Source organism: Heteronotia binoei, chromosome 10, assembly GCF_032191835.1.
Source record: "Heteronotia binoei isolate CCM8104 ecotype False Entrance Well chromosome 10, APGP_CSIRO_Hbin_v1, whole genome shotgun sequence".
NCBI classification, from domain to species: domain Eukaryota; kingdom Metazoa; phylum Chordata; class Lepidosauria; order Squamata; family Gekkonidae; genus Heteronotia; species Heteronotia binoei.
The window spans coordinates 97,639,610-97,663,680 of record NC_083232.1 but is presented as its reverse complement, the minus strand read 5'-3'; the positions used below and the strand labels follow the sequence as shown (position 1 = coordinate 97,663,680).

At 47.4% G+C, this 24,071-nt stretch overlaps 1 protein-coding gene across 1 annotated transcript in view; it reads left to right on the top strand.

The window, feature by feature from the left end:
• Window positions 1-24,071, top strand: part of LOC132578015 (poly(rC)-binding protein 3-like) — a 421,925-nt gene that overhangs the window by 104,845 nt on the left and 293,009 nt on the right. The window contains exon 2 of the mRNA XM_060247818.1: window positions 9,767-9,971. The gene's annotated coding sequence lies outside the window, so the exon portion shown is untranslated. The remainder of the gene's footprint in view (window positions 1-9,766; window positions 9,972-24,071) is intronic.

Sequence of the window (24,071 nt, the reverse complement as noted above, 5' to 3'; positions counted from 1 at the left end):
GGGGACTTATGATCTAGGGGCTGTGCCTTGGTGTATGAGGCAGGGAAAGCAAATAATAATTCTGTCATATATTTTTGGACAGACCCACATTTCCCTCGCATGTAACCTCCCAAAAGGGGTTACTCTGAGGCAGTAGCGTTCTTCAGCAAGGCCTTTGGTGAAAGAGTTGGTGGGGGGCTCTTTAGTTTGGAAAAGGGCTTGAAATGTTGCTGAGCCAAGTGGTGGGAGAGGCGCAAGACCATCCAGTGGGATTCAGGGAGGAGGGCGCATTTGAACCTGAGTCTTCTTATTTAAGACTAGGAGTGAGGCCCGTTGTAAGGAAAAATACAACGGGCTCTAGAAAGAGGCTCTGGGCGAGTGCCTCCCCTAGAGTTGCCAAGTCCAATTCAAGGAATATCTGGGGACTTTGGGGGTGGAGTCAGGAGACTTTGGGGGTGGAGCCAGGAGACTTTGGGGGTGGAGCCATGAGACATTGGGAAGGAGCCAAGAGCAAGGGTGTGACAAGCATGATTGACCTCCAAGGGAGTTCTGGCCATCACATTTAAAGGGACCGCACACCTTTTTAAATGCCTTCCTTCCACAGGAAATAATGAAGGATAGGGGCACCTTCTTTTGGGGCTCATAGAATTGGACCCCCTGGTCCAATCGTTTTGAAACTTGGGGGGTACTTTGGGGAGAGGCACTAGATGCTATACTAAAAATTTGGTGCCTCTAGCTAAAAAAAAAGCCACCCCAGAGCACCCGATACCCGCAGATTAATTCTTCATTATTCACTATGAGAATTGTTCTCCATAGGGAATAATTGCCCAGTAGACATTTCCCTTCCCCCTGCCACTTTCTGATGACCTTAAAGCGGGGGGAGGGGAGGGCCTCCAAACCTGGGGATTGGCAACCCTCTCTCTCTCTCTCTTTCACTCACACACACTTACTGGGTCTGGTTCCTCCATAACGACATCTGAAAAGAACAGGGGCTACGCTGCTCTCTCTCTCTCTCACACACACACACACACACTTAGTTGCTCTGAAAGGAAAGCAAAACAAATGGAGGGACTGTGTTGCTGACCTTTCCCATGAAGTACTTCCTGCTCAACTTTAAAGGCACAGAGACATTTTGAAACGGGCCTGTTTGCAGGCTTCTAAACCTGCCCAAGATATAGAGCTGCATGGTGGCTGTGGGGGCGGGGCTTTCCCCACCTGCCAGCTGGCTGGGGGCAGTGGGAAGCCTGTAAAACCGGAGGATCCCCCACTGGGACCTGGGGATTGGGAAGCCTAGCCCCTCCCCAGCCTTGCTCTCTTCCCCCCCCCACCCAAGTGAAGGCATTCACTCTCCCCCCCCCTCCACCAAGGGGAGCTGATCTCTGCTATCTAGAGAGCAGTTGCAATTCTGAGTGATCTCCAGCCCTCACCTGGAGATTGGCAGCAGTGGTTCCCCAGGAGGAAAGACCTTTCCCTCAGAGGCCTGTAGTTAGGCTTCCCAATCCCCAGGTCCCAGCAGGGGATCTCCTGGTTTTAAAGGTTTCCCCCCGCCCCCAGCCAGCTAGCCAGCGGGGGAAGCCCCATCCCCACAGCTCTAGATCTCCAGCAGTTTTAGGGAATAATGGGGACTTGATCCACGGATACCGGGGGCTCTAGGGAGGCTGTGTTTTGAGGTAGAGGCACCAAATTTTCAGTATAGCATCTAGTGCCACTCCCCAAAATACCCTCCAAGTTTCAAAACCAGGGGGTCCAATTCTATGAGCCCCCAAAGAAGGTGCTCCTATCCTTCATTATTTCCAATGGAAGGAAGGCATTTAAAAAGCTGTGCTGTCCCTTTCAATGTGATGGCCAGAACTCCCTTGGAGTTCAATTATGCTCGTCACACCCTTGCTCCTGGCTCCGCCCTCAATGTCTCCTGGCTCCACCCCCAAAGTCTCCTGGCTCCACCCCCAAAGTCCCCAGATATTTCATGAATTGGACTTGGCAACCCTACCTGTAGTGATCTCTTAGGAATTTCCCACCAACCTGGAAAGGTATCTCTGGGTTAGTACCCCCGGCCTTGCTGTCTTTAATTTAATTTAATTTTTAGTGGAAGGCAGCAGGAAAAGAGATGGGTTGATTCAATCAAGGAGGCCACAAGGGCCCTCATTTTGCAAGACCTGGACAGGGCTGTTACCAATAGGACATTTTTGAGGACATTAATTCATAGGGTGGCCATAAATCTGAAGTGACTTGATGGCACTTCATGCGCAGAGATGCTTCTTGCCCAATAATTGATTGAGAAGACCACAGTGACTCTACCAAAAGTCATTTGCCAGCCTTTAACGATACTCCACAATCTGTCACTGAGCAGGCTTCCTTCTCCTGCTTCATGGCTACCAATTCCCCTCCCCCTACAAAATGGCAGTGTAAAGGCTGGAAAAGTGACTGGGGAAAATGGTGCCCTACTTCTGATACCTTGCGGTATTGTGGTGTTGGGCACTCTTGATGTTAATTCCACTGTGAGTTTTCCTGTGGGATGGATTTGGCTTATGTGATCGCCATGTGGTTGCCTCAGGGGGCTTAAGCTCACTTGTGGTGGTATGTATAATTTCTCCTTTTTTGCTTCTAGTGTTGACAAGTGGCATTAGTTCTTTCTCTGTAAATAGGATGAAAGCGGTTTGCATAGCATATGATTGTGCCAGCTGTGGCTGATAATAGCAGTAGTGACATACTTTAATGAATTGTGCTCTACTCAGAATTATCCATATTTATATCTTGGGGAAAGCCACTACCCTGAAGGGCTTGTTCCCGAGTCTTAGCAGTGTCTCTGTTTGCTTAAAGAGAGACACCAGGCCTCCTCCTGAGGAACAGGGGATGTGCTTGACCAGGGGTGTCAAACTCATTTGTTATGAGGGCTGGTTTTGAGGTAAATGAGACCTTGTTGGGCCAGGCCATGTGTGTCATAAAATGTAATGCCAGGCAGCGGAGATATAAGCCTGATTAAGAATAAAGACAAACACAATTAAAGTTTTTTTTAAAAAAAACCTTAAGATAAAATATGCTTAAAAGATTAGCACTCTTGCAATATTTTGTTTATTTAACAGTTTCTGATAACTGACACTTCTTCCTCTGAATTATTGCGTCAAAATCTGGAGACAATGTCTGTGCTGAAGCAATCTTGAGTATGCTGTTCAGGTATGTATCTGTAAGTGGCAAATCTACTTTTGATTTGTTGATATTCATTACAGAAATCTCATGGTCAATGCTTTGAGCCCAAGACTGAAGGGAGAATATGAAATGGCTGGGCATTGTGAGCTTTTGCACATAAGCTGCTTCATGTGCTGGTCAGCTAATGGAGAAAATAGAAGCTTTGCTCTGTAGTTCCTGTGCAATTGAGCAAGCCTGGCAAAGCAAGCTATGGTGCAGAAGGAAGCAAGAGAGAGAGAAGGAAGCAGAGGACAGTGAGTTGCTTGTGGGCCTGATAGGAACCTTTCAGGGGCCTGATCCTGCTCTTGGGGCACACGTTTGACACCCCTGTGTTAGAGGGAACCTCTCTTCCAGAGTTCACATTACATACAGTTGTTTGTGTGCATCACAATCAATTGAAACTTCTCTGTGGCGTTTTTTGTGAGGCAACATTGACAGAAAAGCTCATAAATACATACAAATGTGAAGAGCTTGTTTTCTTTGGCCTCTGTTTTGGTGGAATCGTTCCATTGCTGCGGTCCAGAAGCATCCTCTGACATTTGAGATGTGGAAATGCAAACAGTCCTGTGGAAATGCCTGGGACAGTGTTTGATAGCCCCAGAGGCAGGAGAGCCCCTGCATTCTGGACCACAAAGGTCTTGAGGGGGGGAAGGAAGGAAATAATCAAGTGCGGATAATTCCAGATGATCAAAGCCGCAGCTAGGTCAAGTCAGTTTCTACCCCTGGCCTAGCTGGGCTGGATTGGATTGGATAAACATATGGAGCAGAGGTCCATCAGTGGCTATTATTAGGATATTGTTGGAACTCTCTGTCTGGGGCAGTGATGCTCTGTATTCTTGGTGCTTGGGGAGGCAACAGAGAAAGGGCTTCTAGTGTCCTGGCTCCACTGATGGACCTCCTGATGGCACTTGGTTTTTTGACCACTGTGTGACACAGAGTGTTGTACGGATGTGCCATTGGCCTGATCCAACATGGCTTCTCTTTATGTTCTTATGGATTTTTCCTCCTTCCTCTCTGCAAGATGCCACAATTGCTGAGAAAAAACTAATTTAGAGAAAGACAGAAAATATGGAACTCCCAGTCTCTAGGCTGCTCTTAGATACACTGACCTGGCATACTCTGGGCTACAGGCTGTGAGCCATGAGCGAAGCATAAAGGACCTTCTGGCGCTTGCCCCATGGCTCATGACTCTAACCATGCCCAGGCAACAGAAGAGGAGCAGAAGCTAAGAGCGGATTTAGCACACTGTGACTCTGGGGGAGAGTATCTGCTTGGCATGCAGAAGGTCCGAGGTTCAATCCGCAGCATCTCCAGTTAAAAAGACCAGACAGTATGGGCGTTTTCCCACAGAGCTTACCTCGGAGCGACGTCCCTCTTCACCACACAGCGTCTGCGCGGATTTCCCACCAACTGCTCCGCATAACCAGGAAGTGCCGGACCTTTTGCGTCGCAGATGTAAACCGCTAAAAACCAGTTTACGTTAGCAACGCAAAAGCCGCAGCTCTTCCTGGTTTTGCAGAGCAGTTGGTGGGAAATCCGCGCAGACGCTGCACGGTGAAGAGGGACGTCGCTCCGAGGTAAGCTCTGTGGGAAAACGCCCTATGTGATGGGAAAAACCTGCCTGAGACCCTGGAGAGCTGCTGCCATTCTGAGTAGACAATACAGCCCTTGATGAACCAGCGGCCTGGTTCAGTAGAAGGCAGCTTCATGTGCTTGCTGAGCTGACAAAGAGTTGTTGCCAGCTTTCTTCCCTAGTGTAGACTCCAGAGCAGAGACAAAACTGATTTAATTAACTGTTTGCATCATAGAGAGTACATGTAAAAGAACAGAAGAAAGCTTGGGTAGACAGTTTCATTTGCTGAACAGAACCTAGGAGAATGCCCTCTGGTTAAATAAAGCTAATCCTTTATGCTGTCTTGGTCTGTATCTCCCCTACTGGGTATCTTAGTAGTGAAATCTCGTTATTTAATTGTAGGTTTTTGAGGTCAACTGAACTATTGAAAACGGTCCTAATAACACCAGGACAAAAAAAAAAAATGCCAGGTTACTTGAGGTTTGCATGCATACTTTTTGAAGATGACAGCAGCATATTTGCTGAGCCAGTTTGGTGTAGTGGTTAAGTGCGCAGACTCTTATCTGGGAGAACCGGGTTTGATTCCTCACTTCTCCACTAACACCTACTGGAATGGCCTTGAGTCAGCCATAGCTCTGGTAGGAGTTGTCCTTGAAAGGGCAGCTGCTGTAAAAAGCTCTCTCAGCCCCACTTACCTTACATGGTGTCTGTTGTCGGGGGGAGGGAAGGTAGAGGAGATTGTGACCACTCTGAGACTTTGAGATTCAGAGTATAGGGTGGGATATAAATCCAATATCATCATCAGCAGCAGCAGCAGCATCTTAAGAACATAAGAACATAAGAGAAGCCATGTTGGATCAGGCCAATGGCCCATCCAGTCCAACACTCTGTATCACACAGTGGCCAAAAAAATTATATATATACACACACACATACACACACACTGTGGCTAACAGCCACTGATGGACCTCTGCTCCATATTTTTATCTAACCCCCTCTTGAAGCTGGCTATGCTTGTAGCCGCCGCCACCTCCTGTGGCAGTGAATTCCACGTTAATCACCCTTTGGGTGAAGAAGTACCTCCTTTTATCCGTTCTAACCCGACTGCTCAGCAATTTCATTGAATGCCCACGAGTTCTTGTATTGTGAGAAAGGGAGAAAAGTACTTATTTCTTTACTTTCTACATCCCATGCATCATCTTGTAAACCTCTATCATGTCACCCCACAGTCGACATTTCTCCAAGCTAAAGAGTCCCAAGCGTTTTAACCTTTCTTCATAGGGAAAGTGTTCCAAACCTTTAATCATTCTAGTTGCCCTTTTCTGCACTTTTTCCAATGCTATAATATCCTTTTTGAGGTGCCGTGACCAGAACTGCACACAGTATTCCAAATGAGACCGCACCATCGATTTATACAGGGGCATTATGATACTGGCTGATTTGTTTTCAGTTCCTTTCCTAATAATTCCCAGCATGGCGTTTGCCTTTTTTATTGCAATCGCACACTGTCTTGACATTTTCAGTGAGTTATCTACCACGACCCCCAAGATCTCTCTCTTGATCAGTCTCTGCCAGTTCAAACCCCATCAATTTGTATTTGTAGCTGGGATTCTTGGCCCCAATGTGCATTACTTTGCATTTGGCAACATTGAACATCATCTGCCACGTTGACGCCCACTCACCCAGCCTCAACAGATCCCTTTGGAGTGCCTCACAATCCTCTCTGGTTCTTACCACCCTGAACAATTTAGTGTCATCTGCAAACTTGGCCACTTCACTGCCTACTGTCAAGCATGGTGAAATTCCATTGTTAATTCATTGTTTTATGGTCCTGCCAAACCTGGTCTGTGAAGTATCATAGAGGACCTAACTTTGCTAGTTTGTTATTCCTTCCCTTCCCCCCTTCTATGCTTTATGGCCTGTAATTAGAAGTAGTAAGAACTGAAACTAAGTAATCAGCACCTTCCCATACATTCCAGTAAGGGAGTGAGAGACATCTGGGAAAGCAAGGACACAGTCCTGATAACGCTATGGGAACGTAGACAGTTATGATAGTTTATGTGTGAATGCTACCCCGCAACCCCATTCCTTGGAATCCCTTTGAAGTAGCCCTTAAAAGTATTGCATCAATGTATAGTTGGCATTATTCTCAAGAACCTGTTACCAAAGTATCGGTCTATCAATAAACGCAGTCTTTGTATCAACTTTGACTCATCATTGAACCCGCATGCTTGACATTTTGAGAGTAATCTACAAGAAGTTTAACCGCCCTGGCAACTTTATAGCCGAATGGCTGAAAGGATTCCAGTAAGCAGTGAACTTCCAGAACCTGAGGAAGGGGCGAAAGCACCAACCCCACCGTGGCACGTGCTGGACGCCCGGAGAGATCCGAGTTCCCCTCTCCACATCCAAGAACTACTAGTCACCCCACGGCAGTGGCAGCCACGTACTTCAACCACCACGTTGGACAAGGCTCCGGTGCACAGAGAGGCCACCCTGACCAGGCACATGCATAAGGTGAAGATGGCCAATGATGTGAGTGAGAGCCCCGGACCCGGGGAGGAAGAGGGTGCTGCGGCCGCAGTAGTGACAACTGTGGAGGCCGACCCCCCCATAGGCGCGGGGCTTGGGAACCCTGACATGCCGGGCCCGAGAGATGAGGAAGACGAGATGGCTCGGGAATTCCGGGCAATGATCCAAAAGGAGGTCGAGGAAGTAGCCAAGGGGTTGCGGGATGAGATGCGGGACGAGATGCAGGCAATGACCACCATGATGGCTGGAGAGTTCAACAGGCAAATCGATCAAGTCCTGGGGACGAGGAGAGCCCCACAGCCGCCCATCACCAGACCTCTGGCAGCGCCAGCGCAGCCAGCAGCACCCCCCGTCCCCCGAGAAGGGGGACGCGGGAGAGAGCTGGAAGCCACCTTTGACGGGGATCCCAAAGAGGTGAAGTATTTAACGATCCAGGCGAATAGATACATGCTCTACTGGGGAAACACCTTCCCTGATGAATTCAGTTGTGTGGACTACCTGGGGTCGAAACTGAAGGGAGCTGTGAAGAGGTGGCATGTGAGCCTGTACGAAGCCATGAGCCCGGAGCTGGACTTTGTAGCCACTTTTTTACAAGCTCTGCTGGCCCAGTACGAGGACCCCCTTGACCACCTTCAAGTGCATCTAAGACGAGCACACCGACCCCGAAGAAGCAAGCAGGCCGCCCTAAGGAAGCGGCAAAGAGCAGCGCGGTTGCGAGCTCGATGGCAGACGACGACACCATCGTCACCGATGAGCTGAGTGAGATGTCCTGGGCAGACGAGCCGTCGGGAAACGAGGACGACCTGCTTTAAATGGTGCCAGCCAGCAGGTCGCCGAGGAACCGGCACCACTCAGGGTGAGAGTAATGGGGTTGCTGTATTTTGTACTAGTACTTTTGCTAAACAGCAAGTTCAAAAGGTTCGTGCAAGTGAGAGCATTGATTGATTCGGGCTGCACCAGAGACATAATTACCCCTAAACTGGTGAATGCACCGGGGCTCCCCACGGCGTTGCCGCATCCCATCCAGTTTGAACAGATGGATGGGTCAGTAATGAGGGGGGAGCCCTGCGTATTAGAGACTCAGTTAGTTCCAGTAGGTATTAAAGAACATTGGGACCAGGAGGCCTTTGTAATTGCCTCCTCCTCCTCATACGATGTAGTGTTGGGAGTAGGTTGGTTGGCAAAGCATGAACCAGACATTCAGTGGGGGGACCAGACGATAGAATTTAATGACCCGAGATGCAAAGCTCATCACTGGATTAAAGAGTGGGGTCCCAATCCACCACCTCAAAAGGAGAGGGTCTGTTGACTATGGAAGAGGTCCATGCGATTCCTAAAGCTTATAGAGACTTGAGAGGGGTGTTCAGCGAACAGGGGGCTGATGAGCTACCGCCCCATAGGGACATGGACTGCGCCATCGAACTGATCCCGGGGCAGACTTTACCTAAGGCCAAATTTTTACTCGATGGGGTGGGCGGAAAAGGTGGAACTGAGAAAATTCCTTGATAAGAACTTGAAGCGAGGCTTCATCCGACCGGCCACGGCCCCCCCATGCGGCCCCAGTCCTTTTTAGGAAAAAGAAGGATGGCTCGCTCAGACTTTGTACTGATTTTCTGGGGATTAATGGGATTTCCACCTCCAACGCCTACCCAATTCCCCTCATCTGGTCTGTGAAGTATCATGGAGGACCTAACTTTGCTAGTTTGTTATTCCTTCCCTTCCCCCTTTCTATGCTTTATGGCCTGTAATTAGAAGTAGTAAGAACTGAAACTAAGTAATCAGCACCTTCCCATACATTCCAGTAAGGGAGTGAGAGACATCTGGGAAAGCAAGGACACAGTCCTGATAACGCTATGGGAACGTAAACAGTTATGATAGTTTATGTGTGAATGCTACCCCGCAACCCCATTCCTTGGAATCCCTTTGAAGTAGCCCTTAAAAGTATTGTATCAATGTATAGTTGGCATTACTCTCAAGAACCTGTTACCGAAGTATCGGTCTATCAATAAACGCAGTCTTTGTATCAACTTCGACTCGTCATTGAACCCGCATGCTTGACACTCTCAACTCCAAATCATTTATCTTCTTCTTCTTCTCCTCCTCTCCTATTTGATGTTTCCTGCTTACACACAGATATGCTGTAGATTAGGAATATACCACTTTAGTTGTTACTTGAGTAATGGGAGGGGAGGCGGCATGGTATAGCCCTGTCTCATCAGATCTTAGAAGCTGGGAGTCCACCAAGGAAGACTCTGCAGAGGCAGGCAACAGCAAACCATCTCTGCTTCTCCCTTGCCTTGAAAGCCCCTTGTTGGGTCATGGTGATTCTGCTGTAACTCGATGAGACACTTCCCCAGGTCCATACGTACTCAAGCAATAAAGAATAAACCACATCCTGAAGTTATAACACGAGAACACTTCTTCTAAAGATTGCTTGCTGAATGTAAATAGAAACAAGTTTCCATACTGAAAACATTTAATTGCTTTTCCTTACAGTTTTCATCATATTTGCAGTATTCAGAGGAAATTTCTTCTGCCTTGAGACTGGGCAGTCCGACAACGTTCCACAGTTGCAAGTAATCGTCGGCGCTTCAGGGACAATGTGAAGATATTTTTTTCTGGAAGAAAACGCCCACCAGGTTCCTCCGCCCACTTGAAACCTGTCGAATGCTGGAGAGGTTGTCACTTGCTACTAGACAAGGTCAGTCATTCTCATTCTCCCAAGGAACGCGTCTTTCCAGGCGTCCATTACAGATGGGGAAGGGAGTGGGTGGAAGCCTGTGATAGCAGATTCATTTTGTCTTGTACGTGCCCTGGCTCATCAAATGTTTTGCGGGGAGTCGATGATGACTCTGGCGCTTTTCTGAAGTATTCTTCTGCTCTGTCAGTCATCTCCCAAGAGGCTGTCTTCAGTTAAGCTGGCAAGGAGTTTCTATTTGCGTGTGTGTATGGGGGGGGGGCGTTTCCAGAGTCAGTAGCTGTAGCCATTACAAGAACTTGTGGTTCACCCACATTATGAAGGGGAATGGCCACTTTGTTTTTTTTTTCCCAAATGGGTCCTGAGTTTAAACATCCCTTTTTTCAAATATTTACCTCAAGTGTAGGAAAGACTCAAGGATGCAGGTGGCTTTGAGTTCCGCAGACCAGTTTGGCTAGACACGAAGTTGACAGAATGGACTTCGTACCCTGTCACTCCAAGGATGGTTCCCTGCTTGCTCCTTGGGTCCACCTAGATCCGACTATGGTGGCACTTTGGGGACTTGTTCTGGAACTGAATGTTGGCAGCATGAGCCCAGGGGGCGATGCTGGTCACTTCCTGTGCTGCGGGTGGTTGCATTGAATCGGAGACCTTCTTATTGTACCACTCTGTACAGATGCCTGGGTGGGTTGGCTGGAGTTTATTGATCTCCAATGGCCGGGAAAAAGCCCTGCTGGGTACGTGGCCCAACTTCCCCCAACCTACTTTCTAAAAACACATAAGAGAAGCCCTGTTGGATCGGGCCAGTGGCCCATCCAGTCCAACACTCTGTGTCACATAAGGAAAGTCATGTTGGATCAGGCCAGTGGCCCATCCAGTCCAACACTCTGTGTCACATAAGGGAAGTCATGTTGGATCAGGCCAATGGCTCATCCAGTCCAACACTCTGTCACACAGTGGCTAATATGTGTGTGTGTGTATGCACACACACACACACACACACACACACATATATATATGCACACACTGTGGCTAATAGCCACTGATGGACCTCTGCTCCATATTTTTATCCAATCCCCTCTTAAAGCCGACTATGCTTGTAGCTGCCAACACTTTCGAGAAACATAAGGAAATGTGTAAGTGGGCACAATGTCCCCTGTGGGCACCACGTCTTGGGGACCCCTGCTCTAGCCCGGTGGAGTATATCAACATTGGCAAAACATCCAAATCGCAAAATGTCCTAGTCCTGCTGCACACTGCATTGGTCGGGCCGCGCCTGGAGTCTTGTGTGCAGTTCTGGAGGCCTCACTTCAAGAAGAGTGTGGACAGAATGGAGCAGATGCAGAGGAGAGTGACTAGGGGCCTGGAGACCAAGAAGCCCTATGGGGAAAGGCCGAGGGACTTGGGAATGTTCAGTCTGGAGAAGAGGAGGCTGAGAGGGGACACGTTGCTCTCTTGAAGTATCTGAAGGGCTGTCCCTTAGAGGAGGGCAGGGAGGGAGCTGTTCCTGTAGGCAGCAGAAGAGAGGATTTGCGATAATTAAGGGCGGGAAGGTACCGGCTGGATATCAGAAAAACGTCTTTTTTACAGTAAAAGTTGTTCAGCAGTGGAATCGGCTACCCGGGGAGGTGATGAGCTCCCCCTACCTGACAGCCTTCAAGGTGTGGCTGAATGAACACTTGTCAGGGATGCTCTAGGCTAGCGGTGTCGAACTTATTTGTTATGAGGGCTGGATTTGACCTAAATGAGATCTTATCGGGCTGGGCTGGGTCGTGTCGGGCTGTGCCTCGTGTGTACCTATTTAAGATTAGCAGAGATATAAACTTTTTAAAGGACACAGACAAACACAACTAAATTTAAAAAACAACAACCTTAAAATAAAACATGCTTAAAACATTACGCGCTTGTTGGTCTTCAAGGTGCTCTTTTTGTATTTCTCTCATGGGATCCAGGGGACTGGGCAAAGGAAGCTCTGGCTCTTTCCCTCCCTCCCCAGGGGACCAGGATGGGGAGGAGCCTCAACCAATGGAGAAAATTGTGGTTTTGCTCTGTAGCTTCTGTGCCTTCCTTGAGCCTGTGCCAGAGCAAGCCTTGCAAAGCAAGCTGAGATGCAGAAGGAAGGGAGAGCGAGAGAGAAGGAAGCAGACAAGAGCCAGTTAGGGGAGGGACGGTGGCTCAGTGGTAGAGCACCTGCTTGGGAAGCAGAAGGTCCCAGGTTCAGTCCCTGGCATCTCCAAAAAAGGGTCCAGGCAAATAGGTGTGAAAAACCTCAGCTTGAGACCCTGGAGAGCCGCTGCCAGTCTGAGAAGACAATACTGACTTTGATGGACCAAGGGTCTGATTCAGTATAAGGCAGCTTCATATGTTCATATATGTTCATATGTTCAGTTTCTTGGGGGCCTGATTTGGCCCCCAGATCACACGTTTGACACCCCTGCTCTAGGCTGATCCTGCACTGAGCAGGGGGTTGGACTAGGTGGCCTCCATGGCCCCGTCCAATTCTGGGATTCCATGATTCTGTATGGCTTTCAGCGCTCGCCTCCTCTTTCTGTCTCCTATTGCTTTCCTTCTACACCAGCCTTCGAAAAACCGAAGAAAAACCTCCTTTCTTTGCATTCTGATCTCTTAATCCCTGTTATTTTCTTTCTCTTCTTTCCGTTGTTTGTATGATTGAGGTGGCAAGTCTTCGTCTCGGGGTCGTGGCCTTTTAAAACTTTTGTGTAGCAGATCTGATTTTGCATTTATGCCAGGCTTGTAAATAGGTGCTTGCTCAGCTGCCTGTGGAGCATAAAGTCCTGTTTCCGGAAAACCAGGCAGGGAAGCTTTTGTTAACTAGAAGGTAATTGTTCCTTTTTCCTTTGCTTCCTTGGAGATCATTCTTATGCCACAAATGACACTGGTATGTTTGTATAGACAGGCCAGAAACGTGTGTGTGTGAAAGATAGAGATAGAATGTTGGGACCGTAACGTCTATGAATATATTTTCAGGGCTGCTTTTGGCATTTAATAAATTACTATTATTACTAAAATGTGATACTTCTATTAGCAAGCTGGTAAAAAAAATGTCATTCTATTTACACAGCTGTTTAACTGCCTCTTGGGTCATGAGTTCAGCTGGCTTTGAAATTAGGTCCCTGCGCTGAAATAAAAAAGGCCCAGTCAATGATTAAATGCATAATTAGACGTTTCATGTGCAATCCTGTCACTTTGGTGACTTTCAGCCTCTGTTATTTTCCCTAAGTGATATATATTAGTGTTGAACTGCTAAAGCCTATAATCCTACTGTAAGGAAATTGATCTTCGGCTTTTATCTTCAGCACCAGTGTGGAGATAACACGATGTCAAGTCCCAGTAGGCAGACAGGAGAGCTGCTTCAGGGATCTCGGTGTGGCAGGGCTGGAGGTGGGAGTTACCTCCCTCTGTGCCTCCTGCCCCCCCCCCCAAACTTCACGTTTCATCGTAATTTGGGAGTTTGGTGTAGTGGTTAAGAGTGGAGGACTTTAATCCGGAGAACTGGATTTGATGCCTCACTCTTCCACTTGCTGGAATGGCCTTGGGTCAGCCATAGCTTTTGCAGAGCTGTGCTTGAAAGGGCAGCTTCTGGGAGAGTCCTCTCAACCCCACCTACCTCACAGGGGATCTGTTGTGGGGGAAGAAGATAAAGGAAGATAAAGGAAAAGCCGCTCTGAGACTCTGATTCAGAGAGAAGGGCAGGGTATAAATATATGGTCTTCTTCGTCTTTATATGGTGAAGATCCTTGTGCAGTAGTGGAAGCTGCTGCCGCAGCAAGGCTTCAAAAGAGCTGCCCAGCCAATCAAATCTCCAATAGCCAATCAGAAGACTTGCTGGGCAAAAGCCCCATGGTCCCACCCTCTTACTAAAAAAAACCTTGGCAAGTGCCAGGAACAGTGTCTGTGGGTGCCATGTCGGGGACCTGCGTTCAAGAGCACCCCCAATTGAAGCCAACACTTCACACCAATGGCCCCAAATCCAGGCTGCCTCTGTGGCTGAAATACAAGATGGCAGATTCTGTTTAAGGTACATCTCCATAGGCCCTGGAATCTATTTAGCACAAAAGCATTTTTTTTGCAGCAAAGACGTTTCACGGCAAGCACAGCGAGAGCTTCAGCAAATGAGGTTAACCTTCTGTGGGAAAATCATTTCAGCGTCTCACAAACAAAAACAAGCCCAAAAGGAAGGGAGGGGGCTCAGGGAAGAAATGTTGGCTGCCTTTGTACTGAAGAGATGCTCACTTGTGTGCAGCTACAGCTCTTGTCAAATTCAGTTCCAATGATTTGTGCCAAAAGATCAGCAGGTGGTGTAGATACCCTACCTGTTTCTTGGGAAACAGAAATTATTTTCCAAAGACCAGCCGTGTTGCTTGTCAGGTCTTGTTAGGGAAGGTCGGGACACCATTAGCGTACTGGCCTTGCTAGAGAAATGGAACATTTGCAGTGTCGCTGTGCTGTTTTTTGGGTAGCGACATCCTCCAGTATTGATTGGTACAGCTAAGACTTTAGAGAGTTCTTTCTTCTTCACCAGCAGGTCAAGAGATATCATCGAGTGGGTTCCTCCCCCACCCCCACCCCCGCCTGGGGCATCAAGTAAGTCTGCCAGTTCCTGCTCAAGCATGTACTATCAAGAACAGGGGTGTCGAACTCATTTGTTATGAGGGCCGGATCTGACATAAATGAGACCTTGTTGGGCCGGGCCATGTCGAGCCAGGCCATGTGTGTATCTTATTTAATATTAGGTAGCAGAGATATAAACTTTATAAAGAACACAAACACAAATATTTAAAAAAAAACCCACCTTAAAACATGATTAAAATGTTAGCACTCATTGGTCTTAAAGGTGCTTTCTTTGTATTTCTCCATGGGATCTGGGGAACTGGGCAAAGGAAGCTCTGGCTCTTTCCTTTCTTCCTCAGGGAGAGTGGCTTGGCTCAGTAGCTCTGCTGTGCAACTGAGAGAGCCTGGAAAAACAAGCTCTGCCTTCCTCCCCAAGGGTGGAGCCTCAGCCAATGGAGAAAATAGAGGTTCTGCTCTGTAGCTCCTGCGCGATTGAGCAAACCTTGCAAAGCAAGCTGTTATGCAGAAGGAAGCAAGAGACAGGGGGAAAGAAGCAGATGACAGCCAGTTGCTTGGGGGCCTGATAGGAGCCCTCCAGGGGCCTGATTTGGCCCCCGAACCGCATGTTTGACACCCCTGATCAAGAGCATCTCACTTCTCTTAAGTGGTGAGAGGTTTAAAGACTGTGCTATCGGACAAGGGTCTCCAAAATGGTGCCCTTAGATGCCCACCAAGACTTTTCCTGGCTCCCATTAAGTGCTTTTAGAAAGTGGGTGGGGCTTGTGCCCAGCATGGGCTCTGACTGGCCCTTAAGCTTGACTCACTTTGCAGAGTTTTTAAAAGTTGTTTCTGCAACAGCTGCCACCACAGGATACGGATCTTCATGGCAATCCTGCATGGAAGGCTGGAAATACCTTTACACAAAAATTTCATTTAAAAAGCTATCCTGTTAAACAAGGTTTCTGACTGAAATGCTGAAGAGCAGCTAGTAGTGTTCTACATCACCTCAATCCCTGATACGTTGTGGTTAGCTCCGCCTCCCCCTGAGGCAGCCATTTTGTAGTTGCGCTCTTCACGCAGTGTCAGAATTCCAAAGCTGCCCACAGACTCGAAAAGGTTGGGGACCTCTGCTATAGGACAGATCTCCCTTGGGAGGGCAGGGGACACTAGTAACGCATGGTGTCTCCTGACAACACAAAGCCTGCACAGTTGGATATTTTATTTTTTACTTACATAAATAAGTAGATGGTCAGTATTTTCAAAAATCGCCCTGAACTGAACAGGAAACCAGGGTTCTGCTTTAAGACTACTGAAAGGTATGCCCTCTTACTTCCACCAAGGGGTGCCAACTCTGACCAGGGAAATCCATGGAAGTTTGTTGGCAGAGCCTGAGGAGGGTGGAGGTGGGGAAGGGGAAGGACCTCAGTGGAGTCTAAGACCCTAGAGAGTCCTGCCTTCCAGCTGTGAACCTCCTGCTTGTGTCTATGCATTTGCATAACTCAAAACAGAAGATCAAGAATATGGCGTGTATACATCCAAACTGCAAACTTCAGTTTGAGAGAGCTAATTTGGTGTAGTGATTAAGAGCTGCAAACTAATCTGGTTTGATCCCCCATTCCTCCACACACAGCCAGCTGGGTGACCCTGAGTCAGTCACAGATTCTCTCAGAGCTGTTCGCTAAGGAGCAGTTCCCGCAGAGCTCTCTCTGCCCCACCTCCGTCACAGGGAGTCTGTTGTGGGGAGGAGAAGGGGAAGGAGATTGTAATCTGCTCTGAGACTCGGAGGGAAGGATCGGGTATAAATCCAATCCCCTCATTCTCCTCTTCTTCTTTAATCTTTTCTTGCAGAGACTCAGTGCAGATTATAAAATATATAAAAAGAGCAATTCGTCAGACATCATAAGACCTGTAATAAACTATGCAATAGGGCTAGGACTACTGAAGATAAAACGATGCAAACGAAAAACTGGGTAATGGTATACCGTGATGCAGAAAGTAGTAGATGAGAAAAGGTGACAATACAGTAAAAGCAAGGTGATATGTACAGTAAGAATTCCAATGGATCACAATCCTATTCCCTTATCAAAGCATCACACAGTATTTACATAGCTATGTAGTAATGTTGATTTATTAGACGGCTTTGTAAGTAGTCTTCAGCTAATAAACTTGACATTCACTGCCACAGGAGGTGGTGGCGGCCACAAGCATAGCCACTTTCAAGAGGGGTTTAGATAAAAATATGGAGCACAGGTCCATCAGTGGCTATTAGCCACAGTGTGTTTGTATATATAAAATATTTTGCCACTGTGTGACACAGAGTGTTGGACTGGATGGGCCATTGGCCTTATCCAACATGGCTTCTCTTATGTTCTTCTGTGACACAGAGTGTTGGACTGGATGGGCCATTGGCCTTATCCAACATGGCTTCTCTTATGTTCTTATGTATTCTATAGCTTGACATTTTCACCAAGCTCCTTTCTTGCTGCTGAAAGAGGTAGAAACTTTTCTTTTACCTTCCAGTGAAAGTTGACGTTTTTATAGTGCGGAATTCTGTACTTCTGTAGCTCTACAAAATTGCATCCTTCGTACTGACTAGATTCTGCCCCCACCCCGGGTGAGAGTTGTGGATGCCTGTTGGAGTCTGGTCAGCCGAACTGGAACAGCGAAGATACAGAGGAAGGGTTTCATGAGGGGCTTTTATATATCAGAACATATATTTATATATCAAAATATACTAGGAAGAGTAGCAAGGGGAGAGTAAAACCAGCACTGAAACAACATTATTTTAATCCAAGCGGGCAGCCGTGTTGGTCTGAAGCAATAGAACAAAGCAGGAGTCCAGTAGCACCTTTAAGACCAACAAAGTTTTATTCAGAATGGAAGCTTTTGTGTGCACGCCCACTTCTTCAGACAAGGAATGAGGTACAGTGAGCAGAGCTGCATATAGCTGATGGGCAGTGGTTTAGAATGCAAAATGGTAAAGTTAAAATCCAACGACAGAATAGCAAAAGTAACAAATTAAGCAAACCTTTGATCAGGGTAGTCATTCGCGTGGGAAACCAATAAAACAGTAACATGTCAGAATGTGAGAATGTCTGTTAATTATTCTACTGCTAGTAAGCCTGGGCCAAAATGAGGGCAAAATGAGAGAACCAGTTTGGTGTAGTGGTTAAGTGTGCAGACTCTTATCTGGGAGAACCGGGTTTGATTCCCCACTCGTCCACCTGCAGCTACTGGAATGGCCTTGGGTCAGCCATAGCTCTGGCAGAGGTTGTCCTTGAAAGGGCAGCTGCTCGGAGAGCCCTCTCAGCCCCACCCACCTCACAGGGTATCTGTTGTGGGGGGAGGAGATTGTAAGCTGCTCTGAGTCTCTGATTCAGAGAGAAGGGCGGGGTATAAATCTGCAATTCTTCTTCTTTCTCAGAAGTTTTTCGTATCCAACTAATTTACCTTTTAACATGTAACTCCTGTATATGCAGCTCTGCTCCCTGTACCTCATTCCTCACCTGAAGAAGTGTGCATGCACACAAAAGCTTACGTTCTGAATAAAACTTTCTTGGTCTTAAAGGTGCCACTGGAATCTTACCTTGTTCTATTATTTTAATCTATTATTTAAACCTGTACAGCCAATCTGATCTCCAGGGGCCATTCTAGAGCCTTGCTGGGCAAGACCCCCACCTGACCCCAATCACTTCCTAAAAACACCCGGGTGCCAGGAACAGTGTTAGTGGGCAGCATGGTACCCGTGATGTGCCCCACATTGGGGATCCCTGTATTAACATAAGATGGTTCAACCAGGAAGTCTGATTTCTTCTCCCGGATGCCTTCCCTGTTCAGGCTGCTGGAAAACGGGAATCTCCCCACCTGCTCCAAACATTATCTGCTATGTCTTTGGGCAGACGAATGGCTGGCAATCAGCTGTTTGTCATCTTCATTCTTTTCCACTGGCGGAGGGGAAGTGCTGCCGTCTCGCACACAGGAAACAAGAAACAGCATAATGATTTCCAGGGAAATGGCTGCATTCAGCGAGCAGCTACCAGAATCTCAGCGGAACTGCCTTTAGGGAGCTGTGGAAGCTGGCAGAATGCTCATGGGCCAGTCACCCCCTCTCAGCCTGACCTACCTCACAGGGCCATTGTGCGGACAAAACGGAGGAGAGGAGAAGATAGGTCAGCCACTTTGGTGGGCCCCATTGGGGAGAAAGGAGGGGTATAGATAAAGTAAATAAATAAATAGGAGACTGTATTTCTGCCCATCTTACTCATGGCAGCAAGATAGCACTCACCAATTATTAAGTGTGGTTGCCATGTCCAGGTTGAGAAATGCCTGGGGGTGGAGCCTGGGATGGACGGGGTTGAGGGGAGGAGAGGGAATGGACCTCAGCAGGTTATAAGGCCATGGACTCCACCCTCTGAAGCAGTGATTGTCTCTGGGGAGCTGATCTCTGTCACCTGGGGATCAGCTGTGATTCCAAGAGATCTTCAGACCCCACCTGGACGTATGGTGAAGAGAGAGAGGTCACTAATAGGATTAATGTAGCGCAACCGAAGTTATAGTAACCGAAGTTATAGTAACCGAAGTTATAGTAACCGAAGTTATAGTAACCGAATAACTAGGAATATATTGAAACAATACAAAATCATACCATTAATACACAAATAGTCAATTAATACAATTAATGCACAGATATTCTGAGCTTGTTGTCCTTTGGTTGAGATATATTGTTATTATGGAGCACCCCTTGCTGGAAGAAGATTCGAAGCAGGCGTAATCAAGTCGATTTCCTTTCGATCGGGACTCTGTTGATGGATTTGTGAACTTTTGGGAATTGACCTTTAGACTCCAATTGACTATTTATGTATCAGTTGTATGATTTTTGTATTGTGTCAATATATTCCTAGTTATTCAGTTACTATAACTTCGGTTGTGCTGCATTATCCCACCGGGACGTAGGCAGCTCTGAGTGCCAGGCTGGCACATTGAGTCAGGGGGAAGTGAGATTCAGTCCCTCCACTTCACTCTCAACCTTCATCGCCCCCCCCAGCCGCTCCCGGCTGTGCTAGAGAATCAGCTGTGGGTGCAGGTGTTGTTTCTTCATCAGAGCAGTGCACTGCTCTCGTGGCAGAAGTGTATGTGTGTATGAGTGGGTTGCAGTGAAGAAAATGACCCAGGGAAAAGAATTTGCAGGAAAACCTCCCTGGTGCTGTAGTTTCAAACCAGCGGGGGTGGGGTGGGTGGGGAGGAGGCAGCTGCCGTGGATCAGAGAGCAAAGAGTCTGGAGAGACCACCATGCATATGTAGCATCTTGTCTGGCAGACCCCTTGAGTCCTTCTCAGACATGGGCATTGGAGGGGGGGACAGGTTGCCTAGCAACAGTCCTCACTTCCTCCTTCCCCCCACCAGGTGATGCCTAATAAAGATTGGGACACACACACACCCTCATTAAATCCTGTTGATTTTCTTGGACGTATTTAACTCCCACATTTTTTGTGGTCCTCCTCTGATCTTGCAAATACAAGAAAGCCGGGATTCCTGGGCCATGTTAAGTAACAAGAACTTGGTGGGGGGAGACTGCAGCTGGCATTAGCAAAATTAGCTTAACAAGCCAGATGTAATGTTTCATTTTTTCGGAGGGAGGGGGAAAAAAGGTGCACAAGATGCATTCACCTTTTTTCTCCAGTGCAACATAGTACATAAAGTTGGTTTGCCTTAATGATTCCAAAATGCTTACTCCAGAGAGCTGCTGTTTGTCTGGCTAACTGGACCTTTCCCAGCAGGGAATCGGAGAGGCGGGCAGAGGCCAGAAGGGAAGAGACCTGGCAAACCCAAGCCCAGAAACAGGGCCTGATCAGATACGGCAGAGAATAACGAACAAAGTTTAAGTCTGAGGGCCTCTAAGACCAACAAAGTTTTATTCAAGGTATGAGTTTTTGTGTGCAGTTTGGTGTGGTGGTTAAGTGTTTGGGCTCTTCTGGAAGAACCGGGTTTGATTCCCCACTCCTCCACTTGCAGCTGCTGGAATGGCCTTGGGCAGCCATAGCTCTTGTAGGAGTTGTCCTTGAAAGGACAGCTGCTGTGAGAGCCCTCTCAGCCCCACCCACCTCACAAGGTGTTGTGCGGGGAGAAGATAAAGGAGATTGCAAGCTGCTCTGAGACTGATTCAAAGAGAAAGGCGGGGTATAAATCTGTAGTCGTCTCCTCCTCCTCCTCTTCTTTTCCTCCTCCTCCCCCTCTTCCTTCCCCTTCCCCTTCTCCTTCTTTCTTCTTTCTTTTCAGATACAGTGACATGGAAATTACCAGTCCATACATATGAACATTATTCTCATCAATCATCTAAAAGGGCCATATATTCTTTTTATTTTATTTTGTATTTGGAATAATAGATTAGAATAGTAAGATTGTAATGGAATGTAATGAATAGTACAGGGGTGGCCAACGGTAGCTCTCCAGATGTTTTTTGCCTACAACTCCCATCAGCCCCAGCCAGCATGGCCAATGGCTGGGACTGATGGGAGTTGTAGGCAAAAAAACATCTGGAGAGCTACTGTTGGCCACCCCCGGAATAGTAGAATGTAATATAATTTGGAACGGTAGATTGGAATACATTTGTCTGGTCTGGGCACAGGGGAGATAACTCTGCATAGTCAATTGCCCCACTTCCAAGAAGACAATGCTGTAAGGTCCCCTTCCGTGCTTGAGAGGAGATGGATGGAGCATAATGGCAGGGTCTCTTGGCTTTTCACAATTTAGAAGCATGCATTTACACATCAACCTCCAATTTTAACATATTTTTTTTTCTTCACTGTGTCCCCCCCCCCCCCCCCCCCAGAATTAAACCCAAACAAGGTAAACATGTAAACTAAGGCTGTTGTTCCTGTTTTGTCCTTGAATCTTAAGGACCAAATCTTAAACATCATTTTGCTGATGTACTGCTCGCCCTATATGTATGGACTGGTCATTGTTCATTTCAATGTATTTATTTATTTAATAGGCTTATATTCCACCTTTCCCCATAAACGGGCTCTGAATTAGTGTGGCTGCACACAAAAACTCACACCCAGAATAAAACTGTGATGGCCTTAAAAGTGGACTCGAACTTCATTCTTCCGCTTAAGACTAACATAGCGACCCCCATTGATCTCTCAGCAGAGAATAAAGATTGTGCTGAAGACTGGCAAATCCCTGAACGACGTGAAAGGGCTGTCATGTCGAGGAGGGCGCAGCACTGTTTCAGTTGGTAGCTGAGGACAGTGGTGGTGAAAGTGCCGTCAATGCCGGCTTATGTGCTCAGATGGTCTGATAGTTTAAAGAGTGGCAAAACTCCCACCGGAAGTAACATAAAAGCAGAACCAGCAAATAGCGCCAGAAGATGGAACAGGTGGGTGGAGCAGGGAAGTATTTTAATTTGGTATCTACCACCTCAACCACAAAGGCCCAGCGGAAGCCTCCATTTTACAGACCCTGCGGAAGTGTAACAAATCCAGCAGGGCCCTGATTTCACCTGGAAGAGTGTTCCAGCAGGCTGGAGCCAGAATTGAAAAGACTCTGGCTTTGACTGAGGCTAAGCAGATATCTCTTGGACCGGAGATCACCAGTAGATGTTGATCTAAAGAATACAAAACTCTTTAGGGGGTATAGTGGGATAGAAGAAGGAGGAGGAAGAGGAAGGAGGAGAAGGAGAGAAAGAAGAAGAAGAAATTGGATTTATACCCCGCCCTCCACTCCGAATTTCAGAGTCTCAGAGCGGCTCACAATCTCCTTTACCTTCCCCCCCCACCACAGACACCCTGTGAGGTGGGTGCGTCTGAGAGAGCTCTCCCAGAAGCTGCCCTTTCAAGGACAGCTCTGCAAGAGCTAGGCCTAACCCAAGGCCATTCCAGCAGCTGCAAGTGGAGGAGTGGGGAATCAAACCTGGTTCTCCCAGATAAGAGTCCGCACGCTTAACCACTACACCAAACTGGCTCTCCTGCAGATGTGCTGGTCCCAGACTGCAAAGGGCATAAAGGTTGATACCATAACCTTGAACTTCATCCTATATACTCAACTGGAAGCCAATGCAGCTGGCAAAGCACTTGTCTGTATATGTGCTCATACATATGTCCCCATGAGGACATGCAGCTGAAGTTTACGGCAGCCCTGTAGGGTTTTCAAGGCAAGATACATTCAGAGGTGTTTTGCCGTTGCCTGCCTCTGGATAGCAACCCTAGGCTTCCTCGGTGGTCCCATCCAAATACTAATCAGGGCCAACCCAGCTTAGCTTTTCCTGTCAGTTCCTTTGTATAATGATAATTGACCTGAAGAAGACTGGAATTGAAACACATTAATACTTGAGATCAGGGCTTTTTTGGTAGAAAAAGCCCAGCAGGAGTTCATTTGTATATTAGGCCACACCCCCTGATGCCACCCCTGTTTCACATAGGGCTTTTTGTAGGAAAAAGCCGAGCAGGAATTTATTTGCATATTAAGCAACACCCCCGACACCAAGCCAGCCGGAACTGCTTTCCTGTGTTCCTGCTCAGAAGAAGCCCTGCTTGGGATGTATGTTGTCGCTCCTTATCTTCATTAGAAACTGGACAGCCATTTGCTGCAATCAACAAACGGGTGACATTGTAGTCTTGGACTTTATATTTCTGCAACGGAAGGGGAGAGTCTTGGAGAAGATTCTTGTATTTGATGCTAACTGTTGGACTTCTAATAGCAATGGACATTTAGAGAAATAGGCATAGAAAAATTTTGACTCTATATTGTTTAATTATAAATTGCAATACAGCATAATTGCTACCCAGTGTTGATTTTGTGGTTTGCATTCTGTACACTGTGGTTTCCTGTGCTTTGTGACATTGCTTTTGAGATATGACAAGATCAGGTCTAGCATGGACCATCAGATAGATCAAGGATTTCAGGTTTTCATGGCTGGTAACATCATTAGGGATTGTAGACTCTTTCGGGCTCAAGTGCTGTGTTCTACTGGAGAAAGTTTTCCTTCCAGACGTTTCGTTCTCAGCTGCGGAGAACATCCTCAGTGGCGTTGCAGCTGGAGCAGGCGCTCTGATCTTCTTTGCTGCTGTGCATTGAGTGGGGCCAGGGCTGCTGGAGAGCTGCTATTTCTAGGCTGGAGGCGGTGTGATGAAAGGGCAACTGGTTTGTGGATGTGCCCATTGTTTGGTGGGGCTTTCCTTATCACTACCCTTCCAGGAAGCCCCACCAAACAATGGGCACATCCACAAACCAATTGCCCTTTCACCACACCCCCTCCAGCCTAGAAATAGCAGCTCTCCAGCAGTCCTGGCTCCATTCAATGCACAGCAGCCAAGAAGGTCAGAGCGCCTGCTCCGGCTGCAACGCCACTGAGGATGTTCTCCGCAGCCGAGAACGAAACGTCTGGAAGAAAAACTTTCTCCAGTAGAACATGGCACTTGAGCCTGAAAGATTCTACAAACCCTAATGACATCAGATAGATTTTTATAAATGGGAATAAATGGTATGAATAATACACCAGGAAACTCTGCTGAGCTCTCAGATTTGGAAGAA